The sequence below is a fragment of the Arachis stenosperma genome, chromosome 6 (genome assembly GCF_014773155.1).
Source record: "Arachis stenosperma cultivar V10309 chromosome 6, arast.V10309.gnm1.PFL2, whole genome shotgun sequence".
Classification (NCBI taxonomy): Eukaryota; Viridiplantae; Streptophyta; class Magnoliopsida; order Fabales; family Fabaceae; genus Arachis; species Arachis stenosperma.
In genome coordinates, this window is record NC_080382.1 from 33,002,849 (window position 1) to 33,029,272 (window position 26,424).

General features: G+C 39.7%; 1 non-coding gene across 1 annotated transcript; it reads left to right on the plus strand.

Annotated features, from left to right (window-relative positions):
- The first annotated feature begins 5,998 nt into the window (after window positions 1–5,998).
- Window positions 5,999–6,102, plus strand: LOC130938156 (small nucleolar RNA R71). Its single transcript, XR_009069332.1, has one exon. It is a non-coding gene; the product is annotated as a small nucleolar RNA R71 (small nucleolar RNA).
- Window positions 6,103–26,424: the final 20,322 nt, after the last annotated feature.

Genomic DNA, 26,424 nt, shown 5'->3' on the forward strand with positions numbered 1-26,424 from the left:
CAAGGTGAGACTTTCCGGATCCTCATGAATTCTGCCATCTATCTAGCTTATACCACGAAGATTCTGTTGGGGAATCTAAGAGATACACATTCAAGCTCGGTTGCAAGTAGAACGGAGGTGGTTGTCAATCACGCGCGTTCATAGGTGAGAATGATGATGAGCGTCACATAATCATCACATTCATCATGTTCTTGGGTGCGAATGAATATCTTGGAATAAGAATAAGAGAGAATTGAATAAAAAGTAATAGTAATTGTATTGAAACTTGAGGTACAGCAGAGCTCCACACCCTTAATCTATGGTGTGCAGAAACTCCACCGTTGAAAATACATAAGTAAAAGGTTCAGGCATGGCCGAATGGCCAGCCCCCTGAATGTGATCACAAGATTCAAAATACAATCCAGGATGATAATATGATAGTAAAAAGTTCTATTTATAATAAACTAGCTCCTAGGGTTTACATGAGTAAGTAATTGATGCATAAATCCACTTCCGGGGCCCACTTGGTGTATGCTTGGGCTGAGCTTGATCAATCCACGAGCTGAGGCTTCTCTTGGAGTTGAACTCCGAGTTATGACGTGTTTTGGGTGTTCAACTCCGGATCATGACGTTTTTCTGGCGTTTAACTCCAGACAGCAGCATGTACTTGGCGTTCAACGCCAAGTTACGTCGTCAATTTCCGAATGAAGTATGGACTATTATATATTGCTGGAAATCTCTGGATGTCTACTTTCCAACGCCGTTGAGAGCGCGCCATTTGGAGTTCTGTAGCTCCAGAAAATCCATTTTGAGTGCAGGGAGGTCAGATTCCAACAGCATCAGCAGTCCTTTTGTCAGCCTTTTTCAGAGTTTTGCTCAAGTCCCTCAATTTCAGCCAGAAATTACCTGAAATCATAGAAAAACACACAAACTCATAGTAAAGTCCAGAAATGTGAATTTAACATAAAAACTAATGAAAACATCCCTAAAAGTAGCTTGAACTTACTAAAAACTACCTAAAAACAATGCCAAAAAGTGTATAAATTATCCGCTCATCACAACACCAAACTTAAATTGTTGCTTGTCCCCAAGCAACTGAAAATCAAATAGGATAAAAAAGAAGAGAATATACTATAAATTCCAGAATATCAATGAATATTAATTATAATTAGATGAGCGGGACTTGTAGCTTTTTGCTTCTGAACAGTTTTGGCATCTCACTTTTTCCTTTGAAGTTTAGAATGATTGGCTTCTCTAGGAACATAGAATTTTGGATAGTGTTATTGACTTTCCTAGTTAAGCATGTTGATTCTTGAACACAGCTACTTATGAGTCTTGGCCGTGGCCCTAAGCATTTTGTTTTCCAGTATTACCACCGGATACATAAATGCCACAGACACATAACTGGGTGAACGTTTTCAGATTGTGACTCAGCTTTGCTAGAGTCCCCAGTTAGAGGTGTCCAGAGCTCTTAAGCACACTCTTTTTTTGCTTTGGATCACGACTTTAACCATTCAGTCTCAAGCTTTTCACTTGGACCTTCATGACACAAGCACATGGTTAGGGACAGCTTGGTTTAGCCGCTTAGGCCTGGATTTTATTTCCTTGGGCCCTCCTATCTATTGATGCTCAAAGCCTTTGATCTTTTTTACCCTTGCCTTTTGGTTTTAAGGGCTATTGGCTTTTTCTACTGCTCTTTCTTTTTTTTTTTTCGCAAGCTTCTTCTTTTTCACTGCTTTTTCTTGCTTCAAGAATCAATTTCATGATTTTTCAGATCATCAATAACATTTCTCTTTGTTCATCATTCTTTTAAGAGCCAACAATTTTAACATTCATAAACAACAAGATCAAAATATGCACTGTTCAAGCATTCATTCAGAAAACAAAAAGTATTGTCACCACATCAATATAATTAAATTAAATTCAAGGATAAATTCGAAATCCATGTACTTGTTGTTTTTTTTGAATTAAAACATTTTTCATTTAAGAGAGGTGAAGGATTAATGGAATTTATTCATAGCTTTAAGGCATGGTTACATACTAATGATCATGAAGTAGAGACACAAAACATAGATAAACACAACATTAAAAACCGAAAAACAGAAAGAAATAAAGAACAAGGAATGAATCCACCTTTAGTGGCGTCTTCTTCTTGAAGGTCCAACAATGTCCTTAAGCTCTTCTATGTCCCTTCCTTGCCTTTGTTGCTCCTCCTCATTGCTCTTTGATCTTCTCTTATTTCATGGAGAATGATGGAGTGCTCATGATGTTCCACCCTTAATTGTTCAACATTGTGGCTCAAACCTTCTAAGGAAGTGTTGAGTTGTTCCCAATAGTTGTTGGGAGGAAAGTGCATCCCTTGAGGCATCTCAGGGATTTCTTGATGATGAGCTTCCTCATGCATCTCTTGAGAACCGTGAGGGGTCTCTCTTGCTTGCTCCATCCTCTTCTTGGTGATGGGCTTATCCTCTTCAATGGAGATGTCTCATTCTATGATAACTCCAGCTGAGTAACATAGATGGCAAATAAGGTGAGGAAAAGCTAGCCGTGCCATAGGAGAAGGCTTGTCGGCTATTTTGTAGATTTCATTGGAGATGACCACATGAACTTCTACTTCCTCTCCAACCATGATGCCATGAATCATGATGGCCCGATCCACAGTAACTTCAGATCGGTTACTAGTAGGAATGATGGAGCGTTGAATGAACTCCAACCATCCTCTAGCTATAGGCTTGAGGTCCAGTCTTCTTAGTTGGACTGGCTTGCCTTTGGAGTCTCTCTTCCATTGAGCTCCTTCCACACAAATGTCCTTAAGGACTTGGTCCAACCTTTGATCAAAGTTGACCTTTCTAGTGTATGGGCGTTCATCTCCTTGCATCATAGGTAAGTGAAATGCCAACCTCACATTTTCCGGACTAAAATCCAAGTATTTCCCCCGAACCATTGTGAGATAATTCTTTGGACTTGGGTTCATACCTTGATCATGGTTCCTAGTGATCCATGCATTGGCATAGAACTCTTGAACCATTAAGATTCCGACTTGTTGCATGGGGTTGGTTAAGACTTCCCAACCTCTTCTTCGGACTTCATGTCGGATCTCCGGATACTCATTTTTCTTGAGCTTGAAAGGGACCTCAGGGATCACCTTCTTCTTTGCCACAACATCATAGAAGTGGTCTTGATGGCTCTTGGAGATGAATCTTTCCATCTCCCATGACTCGGAGGTGGAAGCTTTTGTCTTCCCTTTTCCTTTTCTAGAGGATACTCCGGCCTTAGGTGCCATTGATGGTAATGGAAAAAAACAAAAAGCTTATGCTTTTACCACACCAAACTTAAAATATTGCTCGCCCTCGAGCAAGAGAAGAAAGAAGAGAAGAAGAAGAAGAAGAAAATATAGTAGAGAAGGGGAAGTGATGGTTCGGCCAAGAGTGAGAAGAGGGGGTTGTGTTGTGTGAAAATGAAGTAGAATGGAAGGGTATTTATAGGGAGAGGGGGGATGGTGTGTTCGGCTATTTTGGGTGGGAATGGGTGGGAAATTGGTTTTGAATTTTTGAAGGTAGGTGGGGTTTATGGGGAAGAGTGGATGGATGTGAATGGTGAAGGGAGTAATTGGGAAGAGGAATTGAGGTGATTGGTGAAGGGTTTTGGGAAAGAGTGTTCCTTGGGAAGAGAAAAATTCAGAGATTGAAGTTGTTGGGAAGTGTGACATGGGGAAGAGAAAAATAGGATTAGGAGAGTGTAATTAGGATTAGGAGGTAAGGTGGGAATATGTTAGGTGGGGATCCTGTGGGGTCCACAGATCCTGAGGTGTCAAGGAATTCCATCCCTGCACCAAATAGGCATGTAAAATGCCTTCGTGCATCATTCTGGCGTTTAAACGCCCATTGGTGCACATTCTGGGCGTTCAACGCCCATGTAAAGCATGTTTCTGGCGTTGAACGCCAGTTTCATGCTTGTTACAGGCGTTCAGCGCCAGTTTTTCCTCTCTGGACACATTCCTGGCGTTCAGCGCCAGAATGTTGCTTGTTTCTGGCGTTCAGCGCCAGAATGGTGCTCTGTTCTGGCGTTGAACGCCAGCCAGATGCATCTTACTGGTGTTGAACGCCAGCCTGTGCGTCCTCCAGGGTGCGAATTTTTTCTTCTGCTGTTTTTGACTCTGTTTTTAATTTTTATGATTTTTTTTCGTGACTCCTCATGATCATGTACCTAATAAAACACAAAATAGCAATAAAATAGAATAAAATAAAATTAGATAAATAAAATTGGGTTGCCTCCCAACAAGCGCTTCTTTAATGTCAATAGCTTGACAGTGGCTCTCATGGAGCCACAAGGTGATTAGGTCAATGTTGTATAGTTGCCAACACCAAACTTAGAGTTTGGATATGGGGTCTTAACACCAAACTTAGAGTTTGGTTGTGGCCTTACAACACCAAACTTAGAGTTTGACTGTGTGGGCTCTTCTTGACTCTGAACTGAGAGAAGCTCTTCATGCTTACTCTCTTTTGTCACAGAGGGATGGCCATGTGCCTTAAACACAAGGTAGTCCCCATTCAATTGAAGGACTAATTCACCTCTGTTGACATCTATCACAGCTCCTGCTGTGGCTAGGAAAGGTCTTCCAAGGATGATGCAATCATCCTCTTCCTTCCTAGTGTCTAAGATTATGAAATCAGCAGGGATGTAAAGGCCTTCAACCTTTACTAGCACGTCCTCTACTATTCCATAAGCTTGTCTTAATGACTTGTCTGCCAGTTGTAATGAAAACAAGGCAGGTTATACCTCAATGATCCCCAGCTTCTCCATTACAGATAGTGGCATAAGATTTATCCCTGACCCCAGGTCACACAGAGCTTTTGCAAAGGTCATGGTGCCTATGGTACAAGGTATTAAGAACTTGCCAGGATCTTGTTTCTTTTGAGGTAGAATTTTCTGAATCCAAGTATCCAGTTCATTAATGAGCAAGGGAGGTTCACTTTCCCAAGTCTCATTACCAAACAACTTGGCATTCAGCTTCATGATAGCTCCTAAATATTGAGCAACTTGCTCTCCAGTTACATCTTCATCCTCTTCTGAGGAAGAATAGTCTTCAGAGCTCATGAATGGCAGAAGGAGATTTAATGGAATCTCTATGGTTTCTATATGAGCCTCAGATTCCTTTGGATCCTTAATAGGAAACTCCTTCTTGCTTGAGGGACGTCCCAGGAGGTCTTTCTCACTAGGATTTTCGTCCTCCTCCTCCCTTGTGCATTCGGCCATATTGACTATGTCAATGGCTTTGCACTCTCCTTTTGGATTCTCTTCTGTATTGCTTGGGAGAATACTGGGAGGAGTTTCAATGACTTTCTTACTCATCTGGCCTACTTGTGCCTCCAGATTTCTAATGGAGGATCTTGTTTCACTCATGAAACTGAAAGTGGCCTTTGACAAATCAGAGACTATATTGGCTAAATTAGAAGTGTTTTGTTCAGCATTCTCTGTCTGTTGCTGAGAAGATGATGGATATGGCTTGCTATTGCCCAGCCTGTTACGTCCACCATTGTTAAAGCCTTGTTGAGGCTTTTGTTGATCCTTCCATGAGAAATTTGGATGATTTCTCCATGATGGGTTATAGGTGTTTCCATAAGGTTCACCCATGTAATTAACCTCTGCCATGGCAGGGTTCTCAGGATCATAAGCTTCTTCAGAAGCTACCTCTCTAGTACTGTTGGATGCATGTTGCCATCCATTCAGATTTTGAGAGATCATGTTGACCTGTTGAGTCAACACTTTGTTCTGAGCCAATATGGCATTCAGAGTATCAATTTCAAGAACTCCTTTCTTCTGAGCCATCCCATTATTCACGGAATTCCTCTCAGAAGTGTACATGAACTGGTTATTTGCAACCATGTCAATGAGTTCCTGAGCCTCTTCAGGCGTTTTCTTCAGGTGAATGGATCCACCTGTAGAATGGTCCAATGACATTTTCGAAAATTCAGAGAGACCATAATAGAATATATCTAATATGGTCCATTCTGAAAATATGTCAGATGGACATCTTTTGATTAGCTGCTTGTATCTTTCCCAAGCTTCATAGAGGGATTCACCATCTTTTTGTTTGAAAGTTTGAACATCCACTCTCAGCTTGCTCAGCTTTTGAGGAGGAAAGAATTTATTCAAGAAGGCAGTGACCAGCTTATCCCATGAGTCCAGGCTATCCTTGGGTTGTGAATCCAACCATATTCTAGCTCTGTCTTTTACAGCAAAAGGGAAAAGCATGAGTCTGTAGACTTCAGGATCAACTCCATTTGTCTTTACAGTCTCACAGATCTGCAAGAACTCAGTTAAAAACTGATAAGGATCTTCAGATGGAAGTCCATAAAAGTTGCAGTTTTGTTGCATTAAAGCAACTAGTTGAGGCTTAAGCTCAAAATTATTGGCTCCAATGGCAGGAATGGAGATGCTTCTTCCATCAAACGTGGACGTTGGCTTTGTGAAGTCACCAAGCATTCTCCTTGCATTATTATTATTTTCGGCTGCCATCTCCTTCTCTTGTTCGAAAATTTCTGAAAGGTTGTTTCTGGATTGTTGTAATTTAGCTTCTCTTAATTTTCTCTTCAAAGTCCTTTCAGGTTCTGGATCAATTTCAACAAGAGTGCCTTTTTCCCTGTTCCTGCTCATATGAAAGAGAAGAAAACAAGAAAAGAAAGAGGAATCCTCTATGTCACAGCATAGAGATTCCTTTATGTTAGTAGAAAAAGAAAGGGGAGAAGAGTGAAGAAGAATTCGGATTTTTAGATGAAGAGAGGTGAAGAGAAGTGTTAGTAATTAAATAATTAAATAGAATAAGAAAAGAGAAGGGAAATTTCGAAAATAATTTTGAAAAAGAGATTAGTAATTTTTGAAAATTAGAGATAAATTGTAATTAAAATTAAAACATGAAACAATTAGTTAATTAAAAAGAATTGTTGAAAAAGGGGTGAGATATTTTCGAAAATTAGAGAGGGAAAAGTAGTTAGGTGGTTTTGAAAAAGATAAGAAACAAACAAAAAGTTAGTTAGTTGATTGAAAAAGATTTGAAATCAAAATTTAAAAAGATAAGAAGATAAGAAGTTAGATAAGATATTTTGAAATCAAATTTTGAAAAAGATAAAATTTTGAAAAGGATAAGATAAAAAGATAAGATAAAAATTTTAAGAGAAAGATATTTTGAAAACGATTTAATTTTTAAAATGACTTAACCAACAAGAAACTACAAGATAAGATTCTAAAATTTAAAGATTGAACCTTTCTTAACAAGAAAGTAACAAACTTCAAATTTTTGAATCAATCACATTAATTGTTAGCATATTTTTGAAGATATGATATAAAGATAAGAAAAAGATTTTGAAAAATAATTTTTTTTTAAATTTTCGAAAATTAGAAAAAAAAATGGAAAAGATATGATTTTTAAAATTGAAAATTTGACTTGACTTGTAAGAAACAACTAATTTTAAAAATTTTTGACCAAGTCAACCCAAAATTTCGAAAATTTGGAGGGATATATGGAAAAGATATATTTTTTTTTATTTTTTGAATTTTTTTAATGATGAGAGAGAAAAACAACAAAAATACTCAATGCATGAAATTTTTAGATCAAAACAATGAATGTATGCAAGAATGCTATGAATGTCAAGATGAACACCAAGAACACTTTGAAGATCATGATGAACATCAAGAACACAATTTTGAAAAATTTTTTATGCAAAGAAAACATGCAAGACACCAAACTTAGAAATCTTTAATGCATGGACTCTAACAAACAAAAAATGCATATGAAAAACAACAAACAACACAAAACAAGAAAACTTCAAGATCAAACAAGAGGACTTACCAAGAACAACTTGAAGATCATGAAGAACACTATGAATGCATGGATTTTTCGAAAAATGCAAGAAAAATTTTAAAGCATGCAATTGACACCAAACTTAAAAATTGACTCAAGACTCAAACAAGAAACACAAAATATTTTTAGTTTTTATGATTTTCTAATTTTTTTGTATTTTTATTAATTTTTTTTTCGAAAATAATGTTAGGAAAAACGAAAAATAAAAGAAAAAATTTTGGGCAAAGGATTTTTGAAAAGAAAATTACCTAATATGAGCAACAAGATGAACCGTCAGTTGTCCATACTCGAACAATCCCCGGCAACGGCGCCAAAAACTTGGTGGACGAAATTGTGATCCATATTCTTTGTATTTGTATGAAATCATTATTATGGCACCAGTTGAATTCACAACTCCGTTCAACTAACCAGCAAGTGTACTGGGTCGTCCAAGTAATAAACCTTACGTGAGTAAGGGTCGATCCCACAGAGATTGTTGGTATGAAGCAAGCTATGGTCACCTTGTAAATCTCAGTTAGGCAGATTTTATTGGTTTATGGTTTCAAAAATTAATAATAAAATAGAAATAATAAAAGGGATAGAATACTTATGCAGATTCATTGGTGGGAATTTCAGATAAGCGAATGGAGATACTGTATGGCTCAAGAACGCCTACTTTCCTATTGCTTCAACTCAATCCTTCTTACTCCTTTCCATAGCAAGCTGTGTATAGGGGTTCACCGTTCGACGATGGCTACTTTGTATCCTCTCTGGAAAATGGTCCTCTGCGCTATCACTCGCATGGCTAATCGTCTGGAGGCATCACACTGGCCGAAGGCTACATCCCATCCTCGCAGTGAAAACTACGCTCACGCGCTCTGTCACAGTGGTGTGCGAAATTGTGATCACTACTTTTCACAACTCAATTAATCCCTATTAATGGCCCCAAAAACTTGGTGCTCAATACCATGGCATAAACACAACTTTGCACAACTAACCAGCAAGTGCACTGGGTCGTCCAAGTAATAAACCTTACGCGAGTAAGGGTCGATCCCACGGAGATTGTTGGTATGAATCAAGCTATGGTCACCTTGTAAATCTTAGTCAGGCAGACTCAAATGGGTATGGATGATATATGAATAAAACATAAAGATAAAGATAGAGATACTTATGTATATCATTGGTGAGAGCTTCAGATAAGCGTATGAAGATGCCTTCCCTTCCGTCTCTCTGCTTTCCTACTGTCTTCATCCAATCCTTCTTACTCCTTTCCATGGCAAGCTTATGCAAGGGTTTCACCGTTGTCAGTGGCTACCTCCCATCCTCTCAGTGGAAATGTTCAACGCACCCTGTCACGGCACGGCTATCCATCTGTCGGTTCTCGATCAGGCCGGAATAGAATCCAGTGATTCTTTTGCGTCTGTCACTAACGCCCCGCCCTCAGGAGTTTGAAGCACATCACAGTCATTCAATCATTGAATCCTACTCAGAATACCACAGACAAGGTTAGACCTTCCGGATTCTCTTGAATGCCGCCATCAGTTCTTGCCTATACCACGAAGACTCTGATCTCACGGAATGGCTGGCTCGTTTGTCAGGCGAGCACTCGGTTGTCAGGCGATCAACCATGCATCGTGTATCAGGAATCCAAGAGATAAACATTAGAGCCTTGTTGCTTGTAGAACAGAGTGGTTGTCAGTCACTTGTTCATAAGTGAGAATGTTGATGAGTGTCACATAATCATCACATTCATCAAGTTCTTGAGTGCGAATGAATATCTTGGAATAAGAACAAGCAGAATTGAATAGAAGAACAATAGTAATTGCATTAATACTCGAGGTACAGCAGAGCTCCACACCTTAATCTATGGTGTGTAGAAACTCCACCGTTGAAAATACATAAGAACAAGGTCTAGGCATGGCCGTGAGGCCAGCCTCCCAAATGATCTAAGAACTAGATGTCTGGTGGACGAAATTGTGATCCTTTTTCCTTGTAATTGGATTTTGGAAATTGGCACGAGTGAACACAACTCCGTTCAACTAACCAGCAAGTGTACTGGGTCATCCAAGTAATACCTTACGTGAGTAAGGGTCGAATCCACAGAGATTATTGGTTTGAAGCAATCAATATTTATTTTATTTGTCTTAGTCAGGATGTGAAAGAAAATTGTTTGGGCTACTTGAACAATAGAGTCACTTGTTTATGATTAAAAGTGGAATTATTAGATTTGATTATAAAAATAAAAGAGGAGGACAGCGTTACTTGTTAGGCAGTAATGAGAGATATGTTGGAGTTTTGGAGATGGTTTGTCCTCTGAACTTCAACTCTTCCTTGGAATCCTCTTCTCACACGCAGGTTCCTTCCATGGCAAGCTCTATGTAGGGTGTCACCGTTGTCAATGGCTACTTCCCATCCTCGCAGTGAAAGCTAATGCTCACGCACTCTGTCACAGTACGGCCAATCACCGGTTGGTTCCCGCTCCTACTGGAATAGAATCCCTCTTTTGCGTCTGTCACTAACGCCCAGCAGGTTAAAGTTTGAAGCACGTCACAGTCATTCAATCCCGGAATCCTACTCGGAATACCACAGACAAGGTTTAGACTTTCCGGATTCTCATGAATGCCGCCATCTATCCGGCTTATACCACGAAGATTCTGTTGGGGAATCTAAGAGATATTCATTCAATCTGATGTAGAACGGAGGTGGTTGTCAGGCACACGTTCATGGGTTGAGGAAGGTGATGAGTGTCACGGATCATCACCTTCTTCACAATTAAGCACGAATAAACATCTTAGATAAGAACAAGCGTGTTTGAATGGAAAACAAAGGAATTGTATTAAATCATCGAGACGCTGCAGAGCTCCTCACCCCCAACAATGGAATTTAGAGACTCATGCCGTCACAAAGTATGTGATTCAGATCTGAAAATGTCATGAGGTACAAGATAAGTCTGTAAAAGTTGTTTAAATAGTGAACTAGTAACCTAGGTTTACAGAAAATGAATAAACTAAGATAATTGGTGCAGAAATCCACTTCTGGGGCCCACTTGGTGTGTGCTGGGGCTGAGACTAAAGCTTTCCACGTGTAAAGGCCTTTCTTGGCGTCAAACTTCAGATTATGACGTGTTTTGGGCGTTCAACTCCGGATCATGACGTTTTTCTGGCGTTTAACTCCAGACAGCAGCATGAACTTGGCGTTTAACGCCAAGTTACGTCGTCTATCCTCGCGCAAAGTATGGACCATTATATATTGCTGGAAAGCCCTGGATGTCTACTTTCCAACGCCGTTGAGAGCGCGCCAATTGGACTCCTGTAGCTCCAGAAAATCCATTTCGAGTGCAGGGAGGTCAGGATCCAACAGCATCAGCAGTCCTTTTTCAGCCTAAGTCAGATTTTTGCTCAGCTCCCTCAATTTCAGCCAGAAAATACCTGAAATCACATAAAAACACACACACTCATAGTAAAGTCCAGAAATATTATTTTTGCTTAAAAACTAATAATATTTAACTAAAAACTAATTGAAGCATGCTAAAATCTACAAGAAATTACCCCCAAAAAGCGTACAAAATATCCGCTCATCACAACACCAAACTTAAACTGTTGCTTGTCCTCAGGCAACTAGATGAATAAAATAGGTTCTAACAGAAATTAAGAAGTAATAATATTTTTGAGTTTTAACATGAAGCTCATATTCTTATTAGATGAGCGGGGCTTGTAGCTTTTTGTCTCTGAACAGTTTTGGCATCTCCCTATATCTTTTAAATTTTCAGAATAATTGGCATCCTTAGGAACTCAGAATTCAGATAGTATTATTGACTCTCCTAGTGTAGTATGTTGATTCTTGAACACAGTTATTTTATGAGTCTTGGCTGTGGCCCTAAGCACTTTGTTTTCCAGTATTACCACCGGATACATAAATGCCACAGACACATAACTGGGTGAACCTTTTCAGATTGTGACTCAGCTTTGCTAGAGTCCCCAGTCAGTGGTGTCCAGAGCTCTTAAGCACACTCTTTTGCTTCGGATCACGACTTTAACCACTCAGTCTCAAGCTTTTCACTTGGACCTTCATGACACAAGCACATGGTTAGGGACAGCTGGGTTTAGCCGCTTAGGCCTGGATTTTATTTCCTTGGGCCCTCCTATCCATAGATGCTCAAAGCCTTGGATCCTTTTTACCCTTGCCTTTTGGTTTTAAGGGCTGCTTGGCTTTTATTCCTTTTGATTGTAATTATATATATATATATATATATATATATATATATATATTTTTTTTTTTTGAACTGCTTTTTCTTACTTCAAGAATCAATTTCATGATTTTTCAGATCATCAATAATATTTTTCGTGTTCTTCATCCTTTCAGGAGCCAATATTCATCAAATTCAAAATACAATTTATGCACTGTTCAAGCATTCATTCAGAGAACAAAAAGTATTGCCACCACATATAATTAATTATAAATTTTATTATTAAGAACTCGAAAAATATAGATTACTTCTTTATTCTAAAATAAAATCTACTATTTTATTCATGCCTGATGATGATGAGAAAAATAAACTATAGCTTAATTGGAAATAAAATCAAAATAGACATACTAATTACTACTAAATATCTCCTAAGGTGAATTTCAAATAAAAAAAACGCTATCACTAAATTAAAGCAGGAAAATTGGAACTCAGCAACCTTTTGTTTTGAGGAAGGAAGTGTTCCTCTAATCTCTGGGGTGTTGTTCAAGGATTAATTTTTGGCGCTTCAGCTCCCTTAGATCACGCCCTTGCTCTTCCTGTTCTTTGAGCAGTTTGCAAAGCATGCTACTTTGATTATTCTGTTCTTCCTTTATTTGATCCATAGCTTCTTGCAAGTTAGAGATAGATGCTTCAAGATGTTCCCAAAATTCGAATTGAGGTAGCTCTGGGAGGGCTTCCTGTGCTCTCCTCTTATGTGGATCATCTTGTTGTTGCCTGACCATTGATATTCCAGTAATTGGCTTTTCAACTGGGATGTACTCTGTTATTCCCATCTTCACTCCGGCATCTTTGCAGAGCATAGAAATTAAGCTTGGATAGGCCAATCTGGCGTCTTTAGAGTTCCTGTTTGCTACTTTGTATAGCTCACATGAGATCAGCTGATGGACTTCTACCTCTTTTCCCAACATGATGCAGTGAATCATGACAGATCTTTTGATGGTTACTTCAGAACGGTTGCTGGTGGGCAATATGGAACGCCCTACGAAATCCAGCCAGCCTCTGGCTACTGGTTTTAGATCCTCCCTTTTTAGTTGAACTGGGTCGCCAGTTGTGCTGGTAGTCCACTTGGCTCCAGGGATGCATATATCCTCCAGAATCTTGTCCAACCCTTTATTGACCCTCATCATTCTCCTATTAAAGGAGTCTGGGTCGTCTTTTAATTGAGGAATCTTGAATATCTCCCTGATCCTGTCAGGATTGGTATGAATGATCTTTCCTCTGACTACAGTTTTATGATCAAAGATAGCAGCTCCAACGATTCTTTGCCTTTCTGTCTGCCATAGATTAGCATAGAACTCTTGAACCATGTTTCTTCCCACTTTTGTTTCAGGATTGGCCAGAATTTCCCAATGCCTGTTTCTGATTTGCTCTTGGATCTCCGGATATTCCTCTTCTTTCAAATCAAATCTGACTTCCGGGATCACTGATCTGTGACTCATTATTTTATAATAATGATCTGAATGTTCTTTAGATAAGAACTTCCCTTGATTCCAAAGTGGCTTTGGAGTGCTTTCTTTCTTGCCCTTTTGGGTGGGTTGCTTTCCTCTTGGGGCCATGAATTTGATGATCACGGATATCCACACCAAACTTAGAGCTTTGCTTGTCCTCAAGCAAAAAGAGAAGAAAGAAGAGGGATAGGAGGAGAGCAGTGTGGAGTGGTGATGATGAGGAGGGCGCCGAACACAAGATATAGGGACGGGGGTGGGGAAATTTTCGAAAAATAAGAAAGAGATAAGATAGAAGATATAATTTTAAAAGATATAATCAGAAAAAGATATAATTTTAAAAAGGAGAAGATATGAATCATAATTTAAAAGATAAATTTGAAATTTAATTTTGAAGAGGATTTTTAAAAGGAATTATTGATGTGTTGGAAACAAATTTGAAAAGATGATGGTTTGAATTGGAAAGCCATTTGGCCTTCTGGATTAAGATATATGTAATATTTTTGAAAAAGGGATTTTAGAAATTAGGATAAAAACTTTTGGAATAATTTAAAATATGTTTATGCAAGAAATCATGAATTGAAACATAAAAAATTTGAAAAATTGTAAAAAAAAATGAAAATGTACCTCCTCCCACCATCCTGGCGTTAAACGCCCACATGGTGCATGGTTTGGGCGTTTAACGCCCATGTGATGCTTCTCCTGGGCGTTCAACGCCCATGTGATGCTTCTTTCTGGCGTTGAACGCCAGGAAGTCCTTCTTTACTGGGCGTTTTTCTAAACGCCCAGAAGGTGCATCTTTCTGGCGTTTAACGCCCAGAAGATGCTCCTTTCTGGCGTTTAACGCCCAGATGGCTACCCTTACTGGCGTTAAACGCCCAGTGGGAGCTTCTTTTGGGCGTTTAACTCCCAAAGTATTTCTTACTGCCTTTTTCACGCCAGTGAGCTTCCAAATTTCCCTGTAACTCTTGTGACTTCAACCATATGTTATTTCACCTTTTAAGATACTTGAACTTAAACCTGTAAAGAAAGAAAATTTATTTAATTAGTAAATAACTTAGGAAATGGCTGGGTTGCCTCCCAGCAAGCGCTTCTTTAATGTCATTAGCTGGACTGTTACTGAGTTTTTAATTAAGTCTCAGTCTTGAGCACTCTTGCTCAAAATTGCCTTCAAGATAATGTTTGACTCTTTGTCCATTAACAATGAATTTTTTATTAGAGTCACTATCCTGAAGCTCTATGTATCCATATGGTGATACGTTTGTAATGACATATGGACCTCTCCACCGGGATTTTAATTTCCCAGGGAATAATTTGAGCCTTGAATTAAATAACAGAACTTTCTGTCCTGGCTCAAAGACTCTGGATGACAATTTCTTATCATGCCATCTTTTTGCTTTCTCTTTGTAAATTTTTGCATTTTCGAAAGCATTGAGTCTAAATTCCTCTAGCTCATTCAACTGGAGTAATCGTCTTTCTCCAGCTAACTTGGCATCAAGGTTCAGGAATCTGGTTGCCCAGTAGGCCTTGTGTTCCAGTTCCACTGGCAAGTGACATGCCTTTCCATACACAAGCTGGTATGGAGAGGTCCCTATAGGGGTCTTAAATGCTGTTCTGTATGCCCACAGAGCATCATCCAAGCTTCTTGCCCAATCCTTTCTACGGTTAATTACAGTCCGTTCCAGGATTCTTTTGAGTTCTCTATTTGAGACCTCAGCTTGCCCATTAGTTTGTGGATGATATGGAGTAGCCACCCTGTGGTTGACTCCATAACGTACCAGAGCAGAGTAAAGCTGTTTATTACAGAAATGAGTGCCCCCATCACTGATTAACACTCTAGGGACACCAAATCTGCTGAAGATGTGTTTCTGGAGGAATTTTAACACTGTTTTAGTGTCATTGGTGGGTGTTGCAATAGCCTCCACCCATTTGGATACGTAATCCACTGCCACCAGAATATAAGTGTTTGAGTATGATGGTGGGAAAGGTCCCATGAAGTCAATACCCCATACATCAAACAACTCAATCTCCAAGATTCCTTGTTGAGGCATGGCATAGCTGTGAGGTAGGTTGCCTGATCTTTGGCAACTGTCACAATTAAGCACAAATGCTCGGGAATCTTTATAGAGAGTAGGCCAGTAGAAGCCACTTTGGAGGACTCTTGTGGCAGTTCGCTCACTTCCAAAATGTCCTCCATACTGTGATCCATGGCAATGCCAAAGGATCTTCTGTGCTTCCTCTTTAGGCACACATCTACGGATTATTCCGTCTGCACATCTCTTAAAGAGATATGGTTCATCCCAAAGATAGTACTTTGCATCTGTGATTAATTTCTTTGATTGCATCCTACTGTACTCTTTGGGTATGAATCTCACTGCCTTGTAGTTTGCAATGTCTGCAAACCATGGCACTTCCTGGATGGCAAACAGTTGCTCATCCGGAAAGGTTTCAGAGATCTCAGTGAGAGGGAGAGATGTCCCTTCTACTGGTTCTATTCGGGACAGGTGATCTGCTACTTGATTTTCTGTCCCTTTTCTGTCTCTTATTTCTATATCAAACTCTTGCAGAAGCAACACCCATCTGATGAGTCTGGGTTTTGAATCCTGCTTTGTGAGTAGATATTTAAGAGCAGCATGATCAGTGTACACGATCACTTTTGATCCTACTAAATAGGATCTGAATTTATGAATGGCGTAAACCACTGCAAGTAGCTCTTTTTCTGTGGTTGTGTAATTCTTCTGTGCATCATTTAGAACACGGCTGGCATAGTAAATGACGTGCAGAAGCTTGTCATGCCTTTGTCCCAACACTGCACCAATGGCATGGTCACTAGCATCACACATTAATTCAAATGGTAATGTCCAGTCTGGTGCAGAGATGATTGGTGCTGAGACCAATTTAGCTTTCAGGGTCTCAAATGCTTGCAGACACTCTTTATCAAAGATAAATGGCGTGTCAGCAGCTAACAGGTTGCTCAGAGGTTTGGCGATTTTTGAAAAATCCTTTATAAACATCCTATAGAATCCTGCATGCCCCAGAAAGCTTCTGATTGCCTTAACATTAGCAGGTGGTGGTAATTTTTCAATTACTTCTACCTTAGCTTGATCCACCTCTATCCCCTTGTTCGAAATTTTGTGCCCAAGGACAATTCCTTCAGTCACCATAAAGTGACATTTTTCCCAGTTTAAAACCAGATTAGTCTCTTGGCATCTTTTCAGAACAAGTGTTAAATGGTTTAGGCAGGAGCTGAATGAGTCTCCAAATACTGAAAAGTCATCCATGAAGACTTCCAGGAATTTTTCCACCATATCAGAGAAAATTGAGAGCATGCACCTTTGAAAAGTTGCAGGTGCATTGCACAGGCCAAATGGCATCCTTCTGTATGCAAATACTCCGGATGGGCATGTGAATGCCGTTTTCTCCTGATCCTGGGGATCTACTGCAATGTGATTATAACCTGAATATCCATCCAGGAAGCAGTAGTATTCATGACCTGCTAGTCTTTCTAGCATCTGGTCTATGAATGGTAAAGGAAAATGATCCTTTCTGGTGGCTGTATTGAGCCTTCTATAATCAATGCACATACGCCACCCTGTAACTGTTCTTGTAGGAACCAGTTCATTTTTTTCATTATGAACCACTGTCATGCCTCCTTTCTTTGGGACAACTTGGACAGGGCTCACCCAGATGCTGTCAGAAATAGGATAAATAATCCCAGCCTCTAGTAATTTAGTGACCTCCTTCTGCACCACTTCCTTCATGGCTGGGTTCAGCCTCCTCTGTGGTTGGACCACAGGCTTGGCGTCACCTTCCAATAGGATCTTATACATGCATCTGGCTGGGCTAATGCCCTTAAGATCACTGATGGACCACCCAAGAGCTGTCTTGTGTGTCCTTAGCACTTGAATTAGTGCTTCCTCTTCCTGTGGCTCTAAGGTAGCGCTTATAATTACAGGAAAGGTATCACCTTCTCCCAGAAATGCATATTTCAGGGATGGTGGTAATGGTTTGAGTTCAGGTTTTGGAGGTTTCTCCTCTTCTTGAGGGATTTTCAGAGGTTCTATTATCTTCTCTGACTCCTCCAAATCAGGCTGAACATCTTTAAAGATGTCCTCTAGTTCTGATTCCAAACTCTCAGCCATATTGACCTCTCTTACCAGAGAATCAATAATATCAACACTCATGCAGTCATTTGGGGTGTCTGGATGTTGCATTGCTTTGACAACATTTAACTTGAACTCCTCCTCATTGACTCTCAAGGTTACTTCCCCTTTTTGGACATCAATGAGGGTTCGGCCAGTTGCTAGGAAAGGTCTTCCTAGAATGAGAGTTGCACTCTTGTGCTCCTCCATTTCCAGCACCACAAAGTCAGTAGGAAAGGCGAATGGCCCAACCTTGACAATCATGTCTTCAATCACGCCTGATGGATACTTAATGGAGCCATCAGCAAGTTGAAGACATATCCTGGTTGGTTTAATTTCTTCAGTTAAACCAAGCTTTCTGATAGTAGATGCAGGTATTAGGTTGATACTTGCCCCAAGATCACATAAAGCTTGCTTGGTACAATTACCCTCTAATGTGCATGGTATCATAAAGCTCCCAGGATCTTTAAGCTTCTCAGGTAAGCTTTTCAGAATGACTGCACTGCATTCTTCAGTGAGGTAGACTTTTTCAGCTTCCCTCCAATCCTTCTTATGACTTAAGATCTCTTTCATGAACTTAGCATAAGAGGGTATTTGCTCAAGTGCTTCTGCAAACGGAATCTTTATTTCAAGAGTCCTGAGGTAGTCTGCAAAGCGGGCAAATTGCTTATCCTGTTCCGCTTGGCGGAGTTTTTGAGGATAAGGCATTTTGGCTTTGTATTCCTCAACCTTAGTTGCTGCAGGTTTATTGCCTACAGAAGTGGGTTGGGAAGCCTTTTTAGGAAGGTCAGCACTTGTATGTGACTGATTCCCCACTGGCATTTGAATGCCAGTGGTGGGAGCTGGAGTGGCGTCAAACGCCACTTCCTTGTTTGTTACTGGCGTTTGAACGCCAGAACCATGCTCCCTTTGGGCGTTCAACGCCAGATCCATGCTTGTTTCTGGCGTTGAACGCCAGGAATGAGCATGATCTGGGCGTTCAGCGCCAGCTTTATCCCTCTCTGGGCTCTGACTGTCCTCAGGGGGATTTTGAGTATCCTCTTGTTCATTTCGTGGTTTCCTGCTGTTTTGAAGTGAGGTATTTAATGTTTTCCCACTTCTTAATTGAACTGCTTGGCATTCTTCCGTTATTTGTTTTGACAGTTGCTTTTCTGTCTGCTTTAATTGTACTTCCATGTTCCTGTTGGCCATTCTTGTTTCCTGTAATATTTCCTTGAATTCGGCTAGCTGCTGAGTTAGAAAATCTAGTTGCTGATTGAATTCATTAGCCTGATCCACTGGACTGAGTTCTGCAGTTACTGTTTTAGCTTCTTCTTTCATAGAGGATTCACTGCTTAGGTACAGATGCTGATTTCTGGCAACTGTATCAATAAGCTCTTGAGCTTCTTCAATTGTTTTTCTCATGTGTATAGATCCACCAGCTGAGTGGTCTAGAGAAATCTGAGCTTTCTCTGTAAGCCCATAGTAGAAGATGTCTAATTGCACCCATTCTGAAAACATTTCAGAGGGGCATTTTCTTAGCATCTCTCTGTATCTCTCCCAAGCATCATAAAGAGATTCCTTATCTCCTTGTTTGAAGCCTTGGATGCTTAGCCTTAGCTGTGTCATCCGTTTGGGAGGGAAATAGTGATTCAGGAATTTTTCTGACAGCTGTTTCCATGTTTTTATGCTGTTCTTAGGCTGGTTATTTAACCACCTCTTAGCTTGATCTTTTACAGCAAATGGAAACAGTAATAGTCTGTAGACATCCTGATCTACTTCCTTATCATGTACTGTATCAGCAATTTGCAGAAATTGTGCCAGAAACTCTGTAGGTTCTTCATGTGGAAGACCAGAATACTAGCAATTTTGCTGCACCATGATAATGAGCTGAGGATTCAGCTCAAAGCTACTAACTCCAATGGAGGGTATACAGATACTACTCCCATATGAAGCAGTAGTGGGGTTAGCATATGACCCCAGAGTCCTCTTGGACTGTTCATTCCCACTTGCTTCCATATTGAATACAAGTTGAGAATTTATAGTTATGGAATAAATAAAGTGGAATATATAAAATATATTAAAATAAAAACAAAATAAATGAAAGAAAGTAGAAATATTTTGAAATTGAAAATTGATTTTTATGAAAGATTTTCGAAAAAAATTAGTTCAAAATTAGTTAGAAAAATAAATTTTTTTTGAATTTTGAATTTTATGATGAAAGAGAAAAACACACAAAAGACACAAGACTTAAAATTTTAGATCTAATGCTCCTTATTTTTCGAAAATTTTTGGAGGGAAAACACCAAGGAACACCAAACTTAAAAGTTTTAAGATCAAGACACAAGAAAAACTCAAGAACACTTTGAAGATTCACAAGAACACCAAGAACACAAGAAAGAACACCAAACTTAAAATTTTTGGAAAATCAACACAAGTTTTCGAAAAATAAAGAAAAATTAACAAGAAAACACCAAACTTAAAGTTTGGCACAAGATTAAATGGAGAAAAATTGTTTTTGAAAAAGGTTCCAAAGCGTAAACCCAATTGGATTAAATATAACACTTGTTCTAAATATTCCAATTAATGCTTTAGAAAGAACAAAAGTGAAACAAGAAAGACACAAAACAAGAAAAATTCAAGATCTAACAAGAAAAATAAACAAGAACAACTTGAAGATCAATGAAGAACCAAGAGCAAAAACACGAAAATTTTAGAGAAAATATAAAATATGCAATTAACACCAAACTTAGAACAAGACACTAAACTCACGAAAATTAGCAATTAATTAAAAGAAAAATAATAACTTTTGAAAAGAAATTTTTGAAAAGAAACTATCCTATCAATATGATTTAATGACTCTATAAAAAATAAGAACAAAAATAAAAATAAATTATTCCTAATCTAAGAAATAAAATAAGCCTTCAATTGTCCAAACTCAATAATCCCCGGCAACGGCGCCAAAAACTTGGTGGACGAAATTGTGATCCTTTTTCCTTGTAATTGGATTTTGGAAATTGGCACGAGTGAACACAACTCCGTTCAACTAACCAGCAAGTGTACTGGGTCGTCCAAGTAATACCTTACGTGAGTAAGGGTCGAATCCACAGAGATTATTGGTTTGAAGCAATCAATATTTATTTTATTTGTCTTAGTCAGGATGTGAAAGAAAATTGTTTGGGCTACTTGAACAATAGAGTCACTTGTTTATGATTAAAAGTGGAATTATTAGATTTGATTATAAAAATAAAAGAGGAGGACAGCGTTACTTGTTAGGCAGTAATGAGAGATATGTTGGAGTTTTGGAGATGTTTGTCCTCTGAACTTCAACTCTTCCTTGTAATCCTCTTCTCACACGCAGGTTCCTTCCATGGCAAGCTCTATGTAGGGTGTCACCGTTGTCAATGGCTACTTCCCATCCTCGCAGTGAAAGCTAATGCTCACGCACTCTGTCACAGTACGGCCAATCACCGGTTGGTTCCCGCTCCTACTGGAATAGAATCCCTCTTTTGCGTCTGTCACTAACGCCCAGCAGGTTAAAGTTTGAAGCACGTCACAGTCATTCAATCCCGGAATCCTACTCGGAATACCACAGACAAGGTTTAGACTTTCCGGATTCTCATGAATGCCGCCATCTATCCGGCTTATACCACGAAGATTCTGTTGGGGAATCTAAGAGATATTCATTCAATCTGATGTAGAACGGAGGTGGTTGTCAGGCACACGTTCATGGGTTGAGGAAGGTGATGAGTGTCACGGATCATCACCTTCTTCACAATTAAGCGCGATAAACATCTTAGATAAGAACAAGCGTGTTTGAATGGAAAACAAAGGAATTGTATTAAATCATCGAGATGCTGCAGAGCTCCTCACCCCCACAATGGAATTTAGAGACTCATGCCGTCACAAAGTATGTGATTCAGATCTGAAAATGTCATGAGGTACAAGATAAGTCTGTAAAAGTTGTTTAAATAGTGAACTAGTAACCTAGGTTTACAGAAATGATAAACTAAGATAATTGGTGCAGAAATCCACTTCTGGGGCCCACTTGGTGTGTGCTGGGGCTGAGACTAAAGCTTTCCACGTGTAAAGGCCTTTCTTGGCGTCAAACTTCAGATTATGACGTGTTTTGGGCGTTCAACTCCGGATCATGACGTTTTTCTGGCGTTTAACTCCAGACAGCAGCATGAACTTGGCGTTTAACGCCAAGTTACGTCGTCTATCCTCGCGCAAAGTATGGACTATTATATATTGCTGGAAAGCCCTGGATGTCTACTTTCCAACGCCATTGAGAGCGCGCCAATTGGACTCCTGTAGCTCCAGAAAATCCATTTCGAGTGCAGGGAGGTCAGGATCCAACAGCATCAGCAGTCCTTTTTCAGCCTAAGTCAGATTTTTGCTCAGCTCCCTCAATTTCAGCCAGAAAATACCTGAAATCACAGAAAAACACACACACTCATAGTAAAGTCCAGAAATATGATTTTTGCTTAAAAACTAATAATATTTAACTAAAAACTAATTGAAGCATGCTAAAATCTACAAGAAATTACCCCCAAAAAGCGTACAAAATATCCGCTCATCAATGTCCGAAGATTATCTAAGATCAAAGATGATCAAAAGATACAAAATGATCAAAAGATGTAAAGATCAAAAGATGTAAAGATCAAAAGATGTAAATACAATAGTAAAAGGTCCTATATATAGACAACTAGTAGCCTAGGGTGTACAGAGATGAGTAAATGACATAAAAATCCACTTCCGGACCCACTTGGTGTGTGCTTGGTATGAGCAATGAAGCTTTTTCGTGTAGAGACTCTTCTTGGAGTTAAACGCCAGCTTTTATGCCAGTTTGGGCGTTTAACTCCCATTTTGGTGCCAGTTCCGGCGTTTAACGCTGGGAATTCTGAGAGTGACTTTGAACGCCGGTTTGGGCCATCAAATCTTGGGCAAAGTATGGACTATCATATATTGCTGGAAAGCCCACGATGTCTAATTTCCAACGCCGTTGAGAGCGCTCCAATTGGGCTTCTGTAGCTCCAGAAAATCCACTTCGAGTGCAGGGAGGTCAGAATCCAACAGCATCTGCAGTCCTTTTCGGTCTCTGAATCAGATTTTTGCTTAGGTCCCTCAATTTCAGCCAGAAAATACCTGAAATCACAAAAAAACACACAAACTCGTAGTAAAGTCCAGAAAAGTGAATTTTAACTAAAAACTAATAAAAACATACTAAAAAATCAACTAAATATACTAAAAACATACTAAAAACAATGCCAAAAAACGTACAAATTATCCGCTCATCACAACACCAAACTTAAATTGTTGCTTGTCCTCAAGCAACTGAAAATCAAATAAGATAAAAAGAAGAGAATATGCAATGAATTCCAAAAACATCTATGAAGATCAGTATTAATTAGATGAGCGGGACTTTTAGCTTTTTGCCTCTGAATAGTTTTGGCATCTCACTCTATCCTTTGAAATTCAGAATGATTGGCTTCTTTAGGAACTCAGAATCCAGATAGTGTTATTGATTCTCCTAGTTAAGTATGATGATTCTTGAACACAGCTACTTATTGAGTCTTGGCCGTGGCCCAAAGCACTCTGTCTTCCAGTATTACCACCGGATACATACATGCCACAGACACATAATTGGGTGAACCTTTTCAGATTGTGACTCAGCTTTGCTAGAGTCCCCAATTAGAGGTGTCCAGGATTCTTAAGCACACTCTTATTGCCTTGGTTCACAACTTTATTTCTTTTTTTTCTTTCTCTTTTTTTTGTTTTCTTTTCTTTTTTTTTCGCTTTTTCTTCTCTTTTTTTTTGTATTCACTGCTTTTTCTTGCTTCAAGAATCATTTTTATGATTTTTCAGATCCTTAGTAACATGTCTCCTTTTTCATCATTCTTTCAAGAGCCAACATTCATGAACCACAAATTCAAAAGACATATGCACTGTTTAAGCATACATTCAGAAAACAAAAGTGTTGCCACCACATCAAAATAATTAATCTGTTATAAAATTCAAAATTCATGCAATTCTTCCCTTTTTCAATTAAGAACATTGTTTATTTAAGAAAGGTGATGGATTCATAGGACATTCATAACTTTAAGGCATAGACACTAAGACACTAATGATCATAAGACACAAACATAGATAACATAAGCACTAAAATTCGAAAAACAGGAAAGTAAAGAACAAGGAGATTAAAGAACGGGTCCACCTTAGTGATGGCGGCTTGTTCTTCCTCTTGAAGGTCTTATGGAGTGCTTGAGCTCCTCAATGTCTCTTCCTTGTCTTTGTTGCTCCTCTCTCATGATTCTTTGATCCTCTCTAATTTCATGGAGGAGGATGGAATGTTCTTGGTGCTCCACCCTTAGTTGTCCCATGTTGGAACTCAATTCTCCTAGGGAGGTGTTAATTTGCTCCCAATAGCTTTGTGGAGGAAAGTGCATCCCTTGAGGCATCTCAAGGATCTCATGATGAGAGGGGTCTCTTGTTTGCTCCATCCTTTTCTTAGTGATGGGCTTGAGGTCATGCCTTCTCAGTTGAACTGGCTTCCCTCTTGAATTTCTCTTCCATTGAGCGCCCTCTTCACAAATGTTTGTGAGGACTTGGTCCAACCTTTGATCAAAGTTGACCCTTTTTTAGTTTGAAAGGGATCTCGGGGATCACTTTCTTCAAGGCCACAACTTCATAGAAGTGGTCTTGATGCACCCTTGAGATGAATCTCTCCATCTCCCATGACTCGGAGGTGAAAGCTTTTGCCTTCCCTTTCCTCTTTCTAGAGGTTTCTCTGGCCTTGGATGCCATAAATGGTTATGGAAAAACAAAAAGCAATGCTTTTACCACACCAAACTTAAAAGGTTTGCTCGTCCTCAAGCAAAAGAAAAAAGAAGAGAGTAGAAGAAGAAGAAATGAGGAAGAAGGGAATGGCTTTGTGTTCGGCCAAAGAGGGGGAGAAGTGGTGTTTAGGTTGTGTGAAAATGAAAGAGTGAAGAAGGGTTTATATAGGAGAGGGGGGCTTATGGTTCGGTCATGTATGGGTGGGTTTGGGAGGGAAAGTGGTTTGAATTTGAAGGGTGAGGTAGGTGGGGTTTTATGAAGGATGGATGTGAGTGGTGAAGAGAAAGATGGGATTTGATAGGTGAAGGGTTTTTGGGGAAGAGGTGTTGAGGTGATTGGTGAATGGGTGAAGAAGAGGGAGAGTGGTGGGGTTGGTGGGGATCATGTGGGGTCCACAGATCCTGAGGTGTCAAGGAAAAGTCATCCCTGCACCAAATGGCATGCAAAATCATGTTTTGAGCCAATTCTGGCGTTAAACGCCGGGCTGGTGCCCATTTCTGGCGTTTAACGCCAGGTTCTTGCCCTTTCCTGGCGTTTAATGCCAGTCTGGTGCCCCTTTCTGGCGTTAAACGCCCAGAATGGTGCCAGACTGGGCGTTAAACGCCCACCTGCTAGCCTTACTGGCGTTTAAACGCCAGTAGGTTCTTCCTCCAGGGTGTGCTGTTTTTCTTCCTGTTTTTCATTCTGTTTTTGCTTTTTCAATTGATTTTGTGACTTCTTATGATCATCAACCTACAAAAAAAAAACATAAAATAACAAAGGAAAATGGATAAAATATAACATTGGGTTGCCTCCCAACAAGCGCTTCTTTAAAGTCAGTAGCTTGACAGTGGGCTCTCATGGAGCCTCACAAATGCTCAGAGCAATGTTGGAACCTCCCAACACCAAACTTAGAGTTTGAATGTGGGGGTTCAACACCAAACTTAGAGTTTGGTTGTGGCCTCCCAACACCAAACTTAGAGTTTGACTGTGGGGGCTCTGTTTGACTCTGTTTTGAGAGAAGCTCTTCATGCTTCCTCTCCATGGTGACAGAGGGATATCCTTGAGCCTTAAACACAAAGGATTCTTCATTCACTTGAATGATCAGTTCACCTCTGTCAACATCAATCACAGCCTTTGCTGTGGCTAGGAAGGGTCTGCCAAGGATGATGGATTCATCCATGCACTTCCCAGTCTCTAGGACTATGAAATCAGTAGGGATGTAATGGTCTTCAACTTTTACCAGAACATCCTCTACAAGTCCATAAGCTTGTTTTCTTGAGTTGTCTGCCATCTCTAGTGAGATTCTTGCAGCTTGTACCTCAAAGATCCCTAGCTTCTCCATTACGGAGAGAGGCATGAGGTTTACACTTGACCCTAAGTCACACAGAGCCTTCTTGAAGGTCATGGTGCCTATGGTACAAGGTATTGAAAACTTCCCAGGATCTTGTTTCTTTGAGGTAATTCCTGCCTAGACAAGTCATCCAGTTCTTTGGTGAGCAAAGGAGGTTCAACCTCCCAAGTCTCATTTCCAAATAACTTGTCATTTAGCTTAATGATTGCTCCAAGGTATTTAGCAACTTGCTCTTCAGTGACATACTCATCCTCTTCAGAGGAAGAATACTCATCAGAGCTCATGAATGGTAGAAGTAGATCCAATGGAATCTCTATGGTCTCATTTTGAGCCTCAGATTCCCATGGTTCCTCATTAGGGAACTCAGTGGAGGCTAGTGCACGCCCTTTGAGGTCTTCCTCAGTGGCGTTCACTTCCTCTCCTTCCTCTCCATATTCGGCCATGTTGATGGCCTTGCACTCTCCTTTTGGATTTTCTTCTGTATTGCTTGGGAGAGTACTAGGAGGGAGTTCAGTAACTTTCTTGCTCAGCTGTCCCACTTGTGCCTCCAAGTTCCTAATGGAGGACCTTGTTTCAGTCATGAAACTTTGAGTGGTTTTGATTAGATCAGAGACCATGGT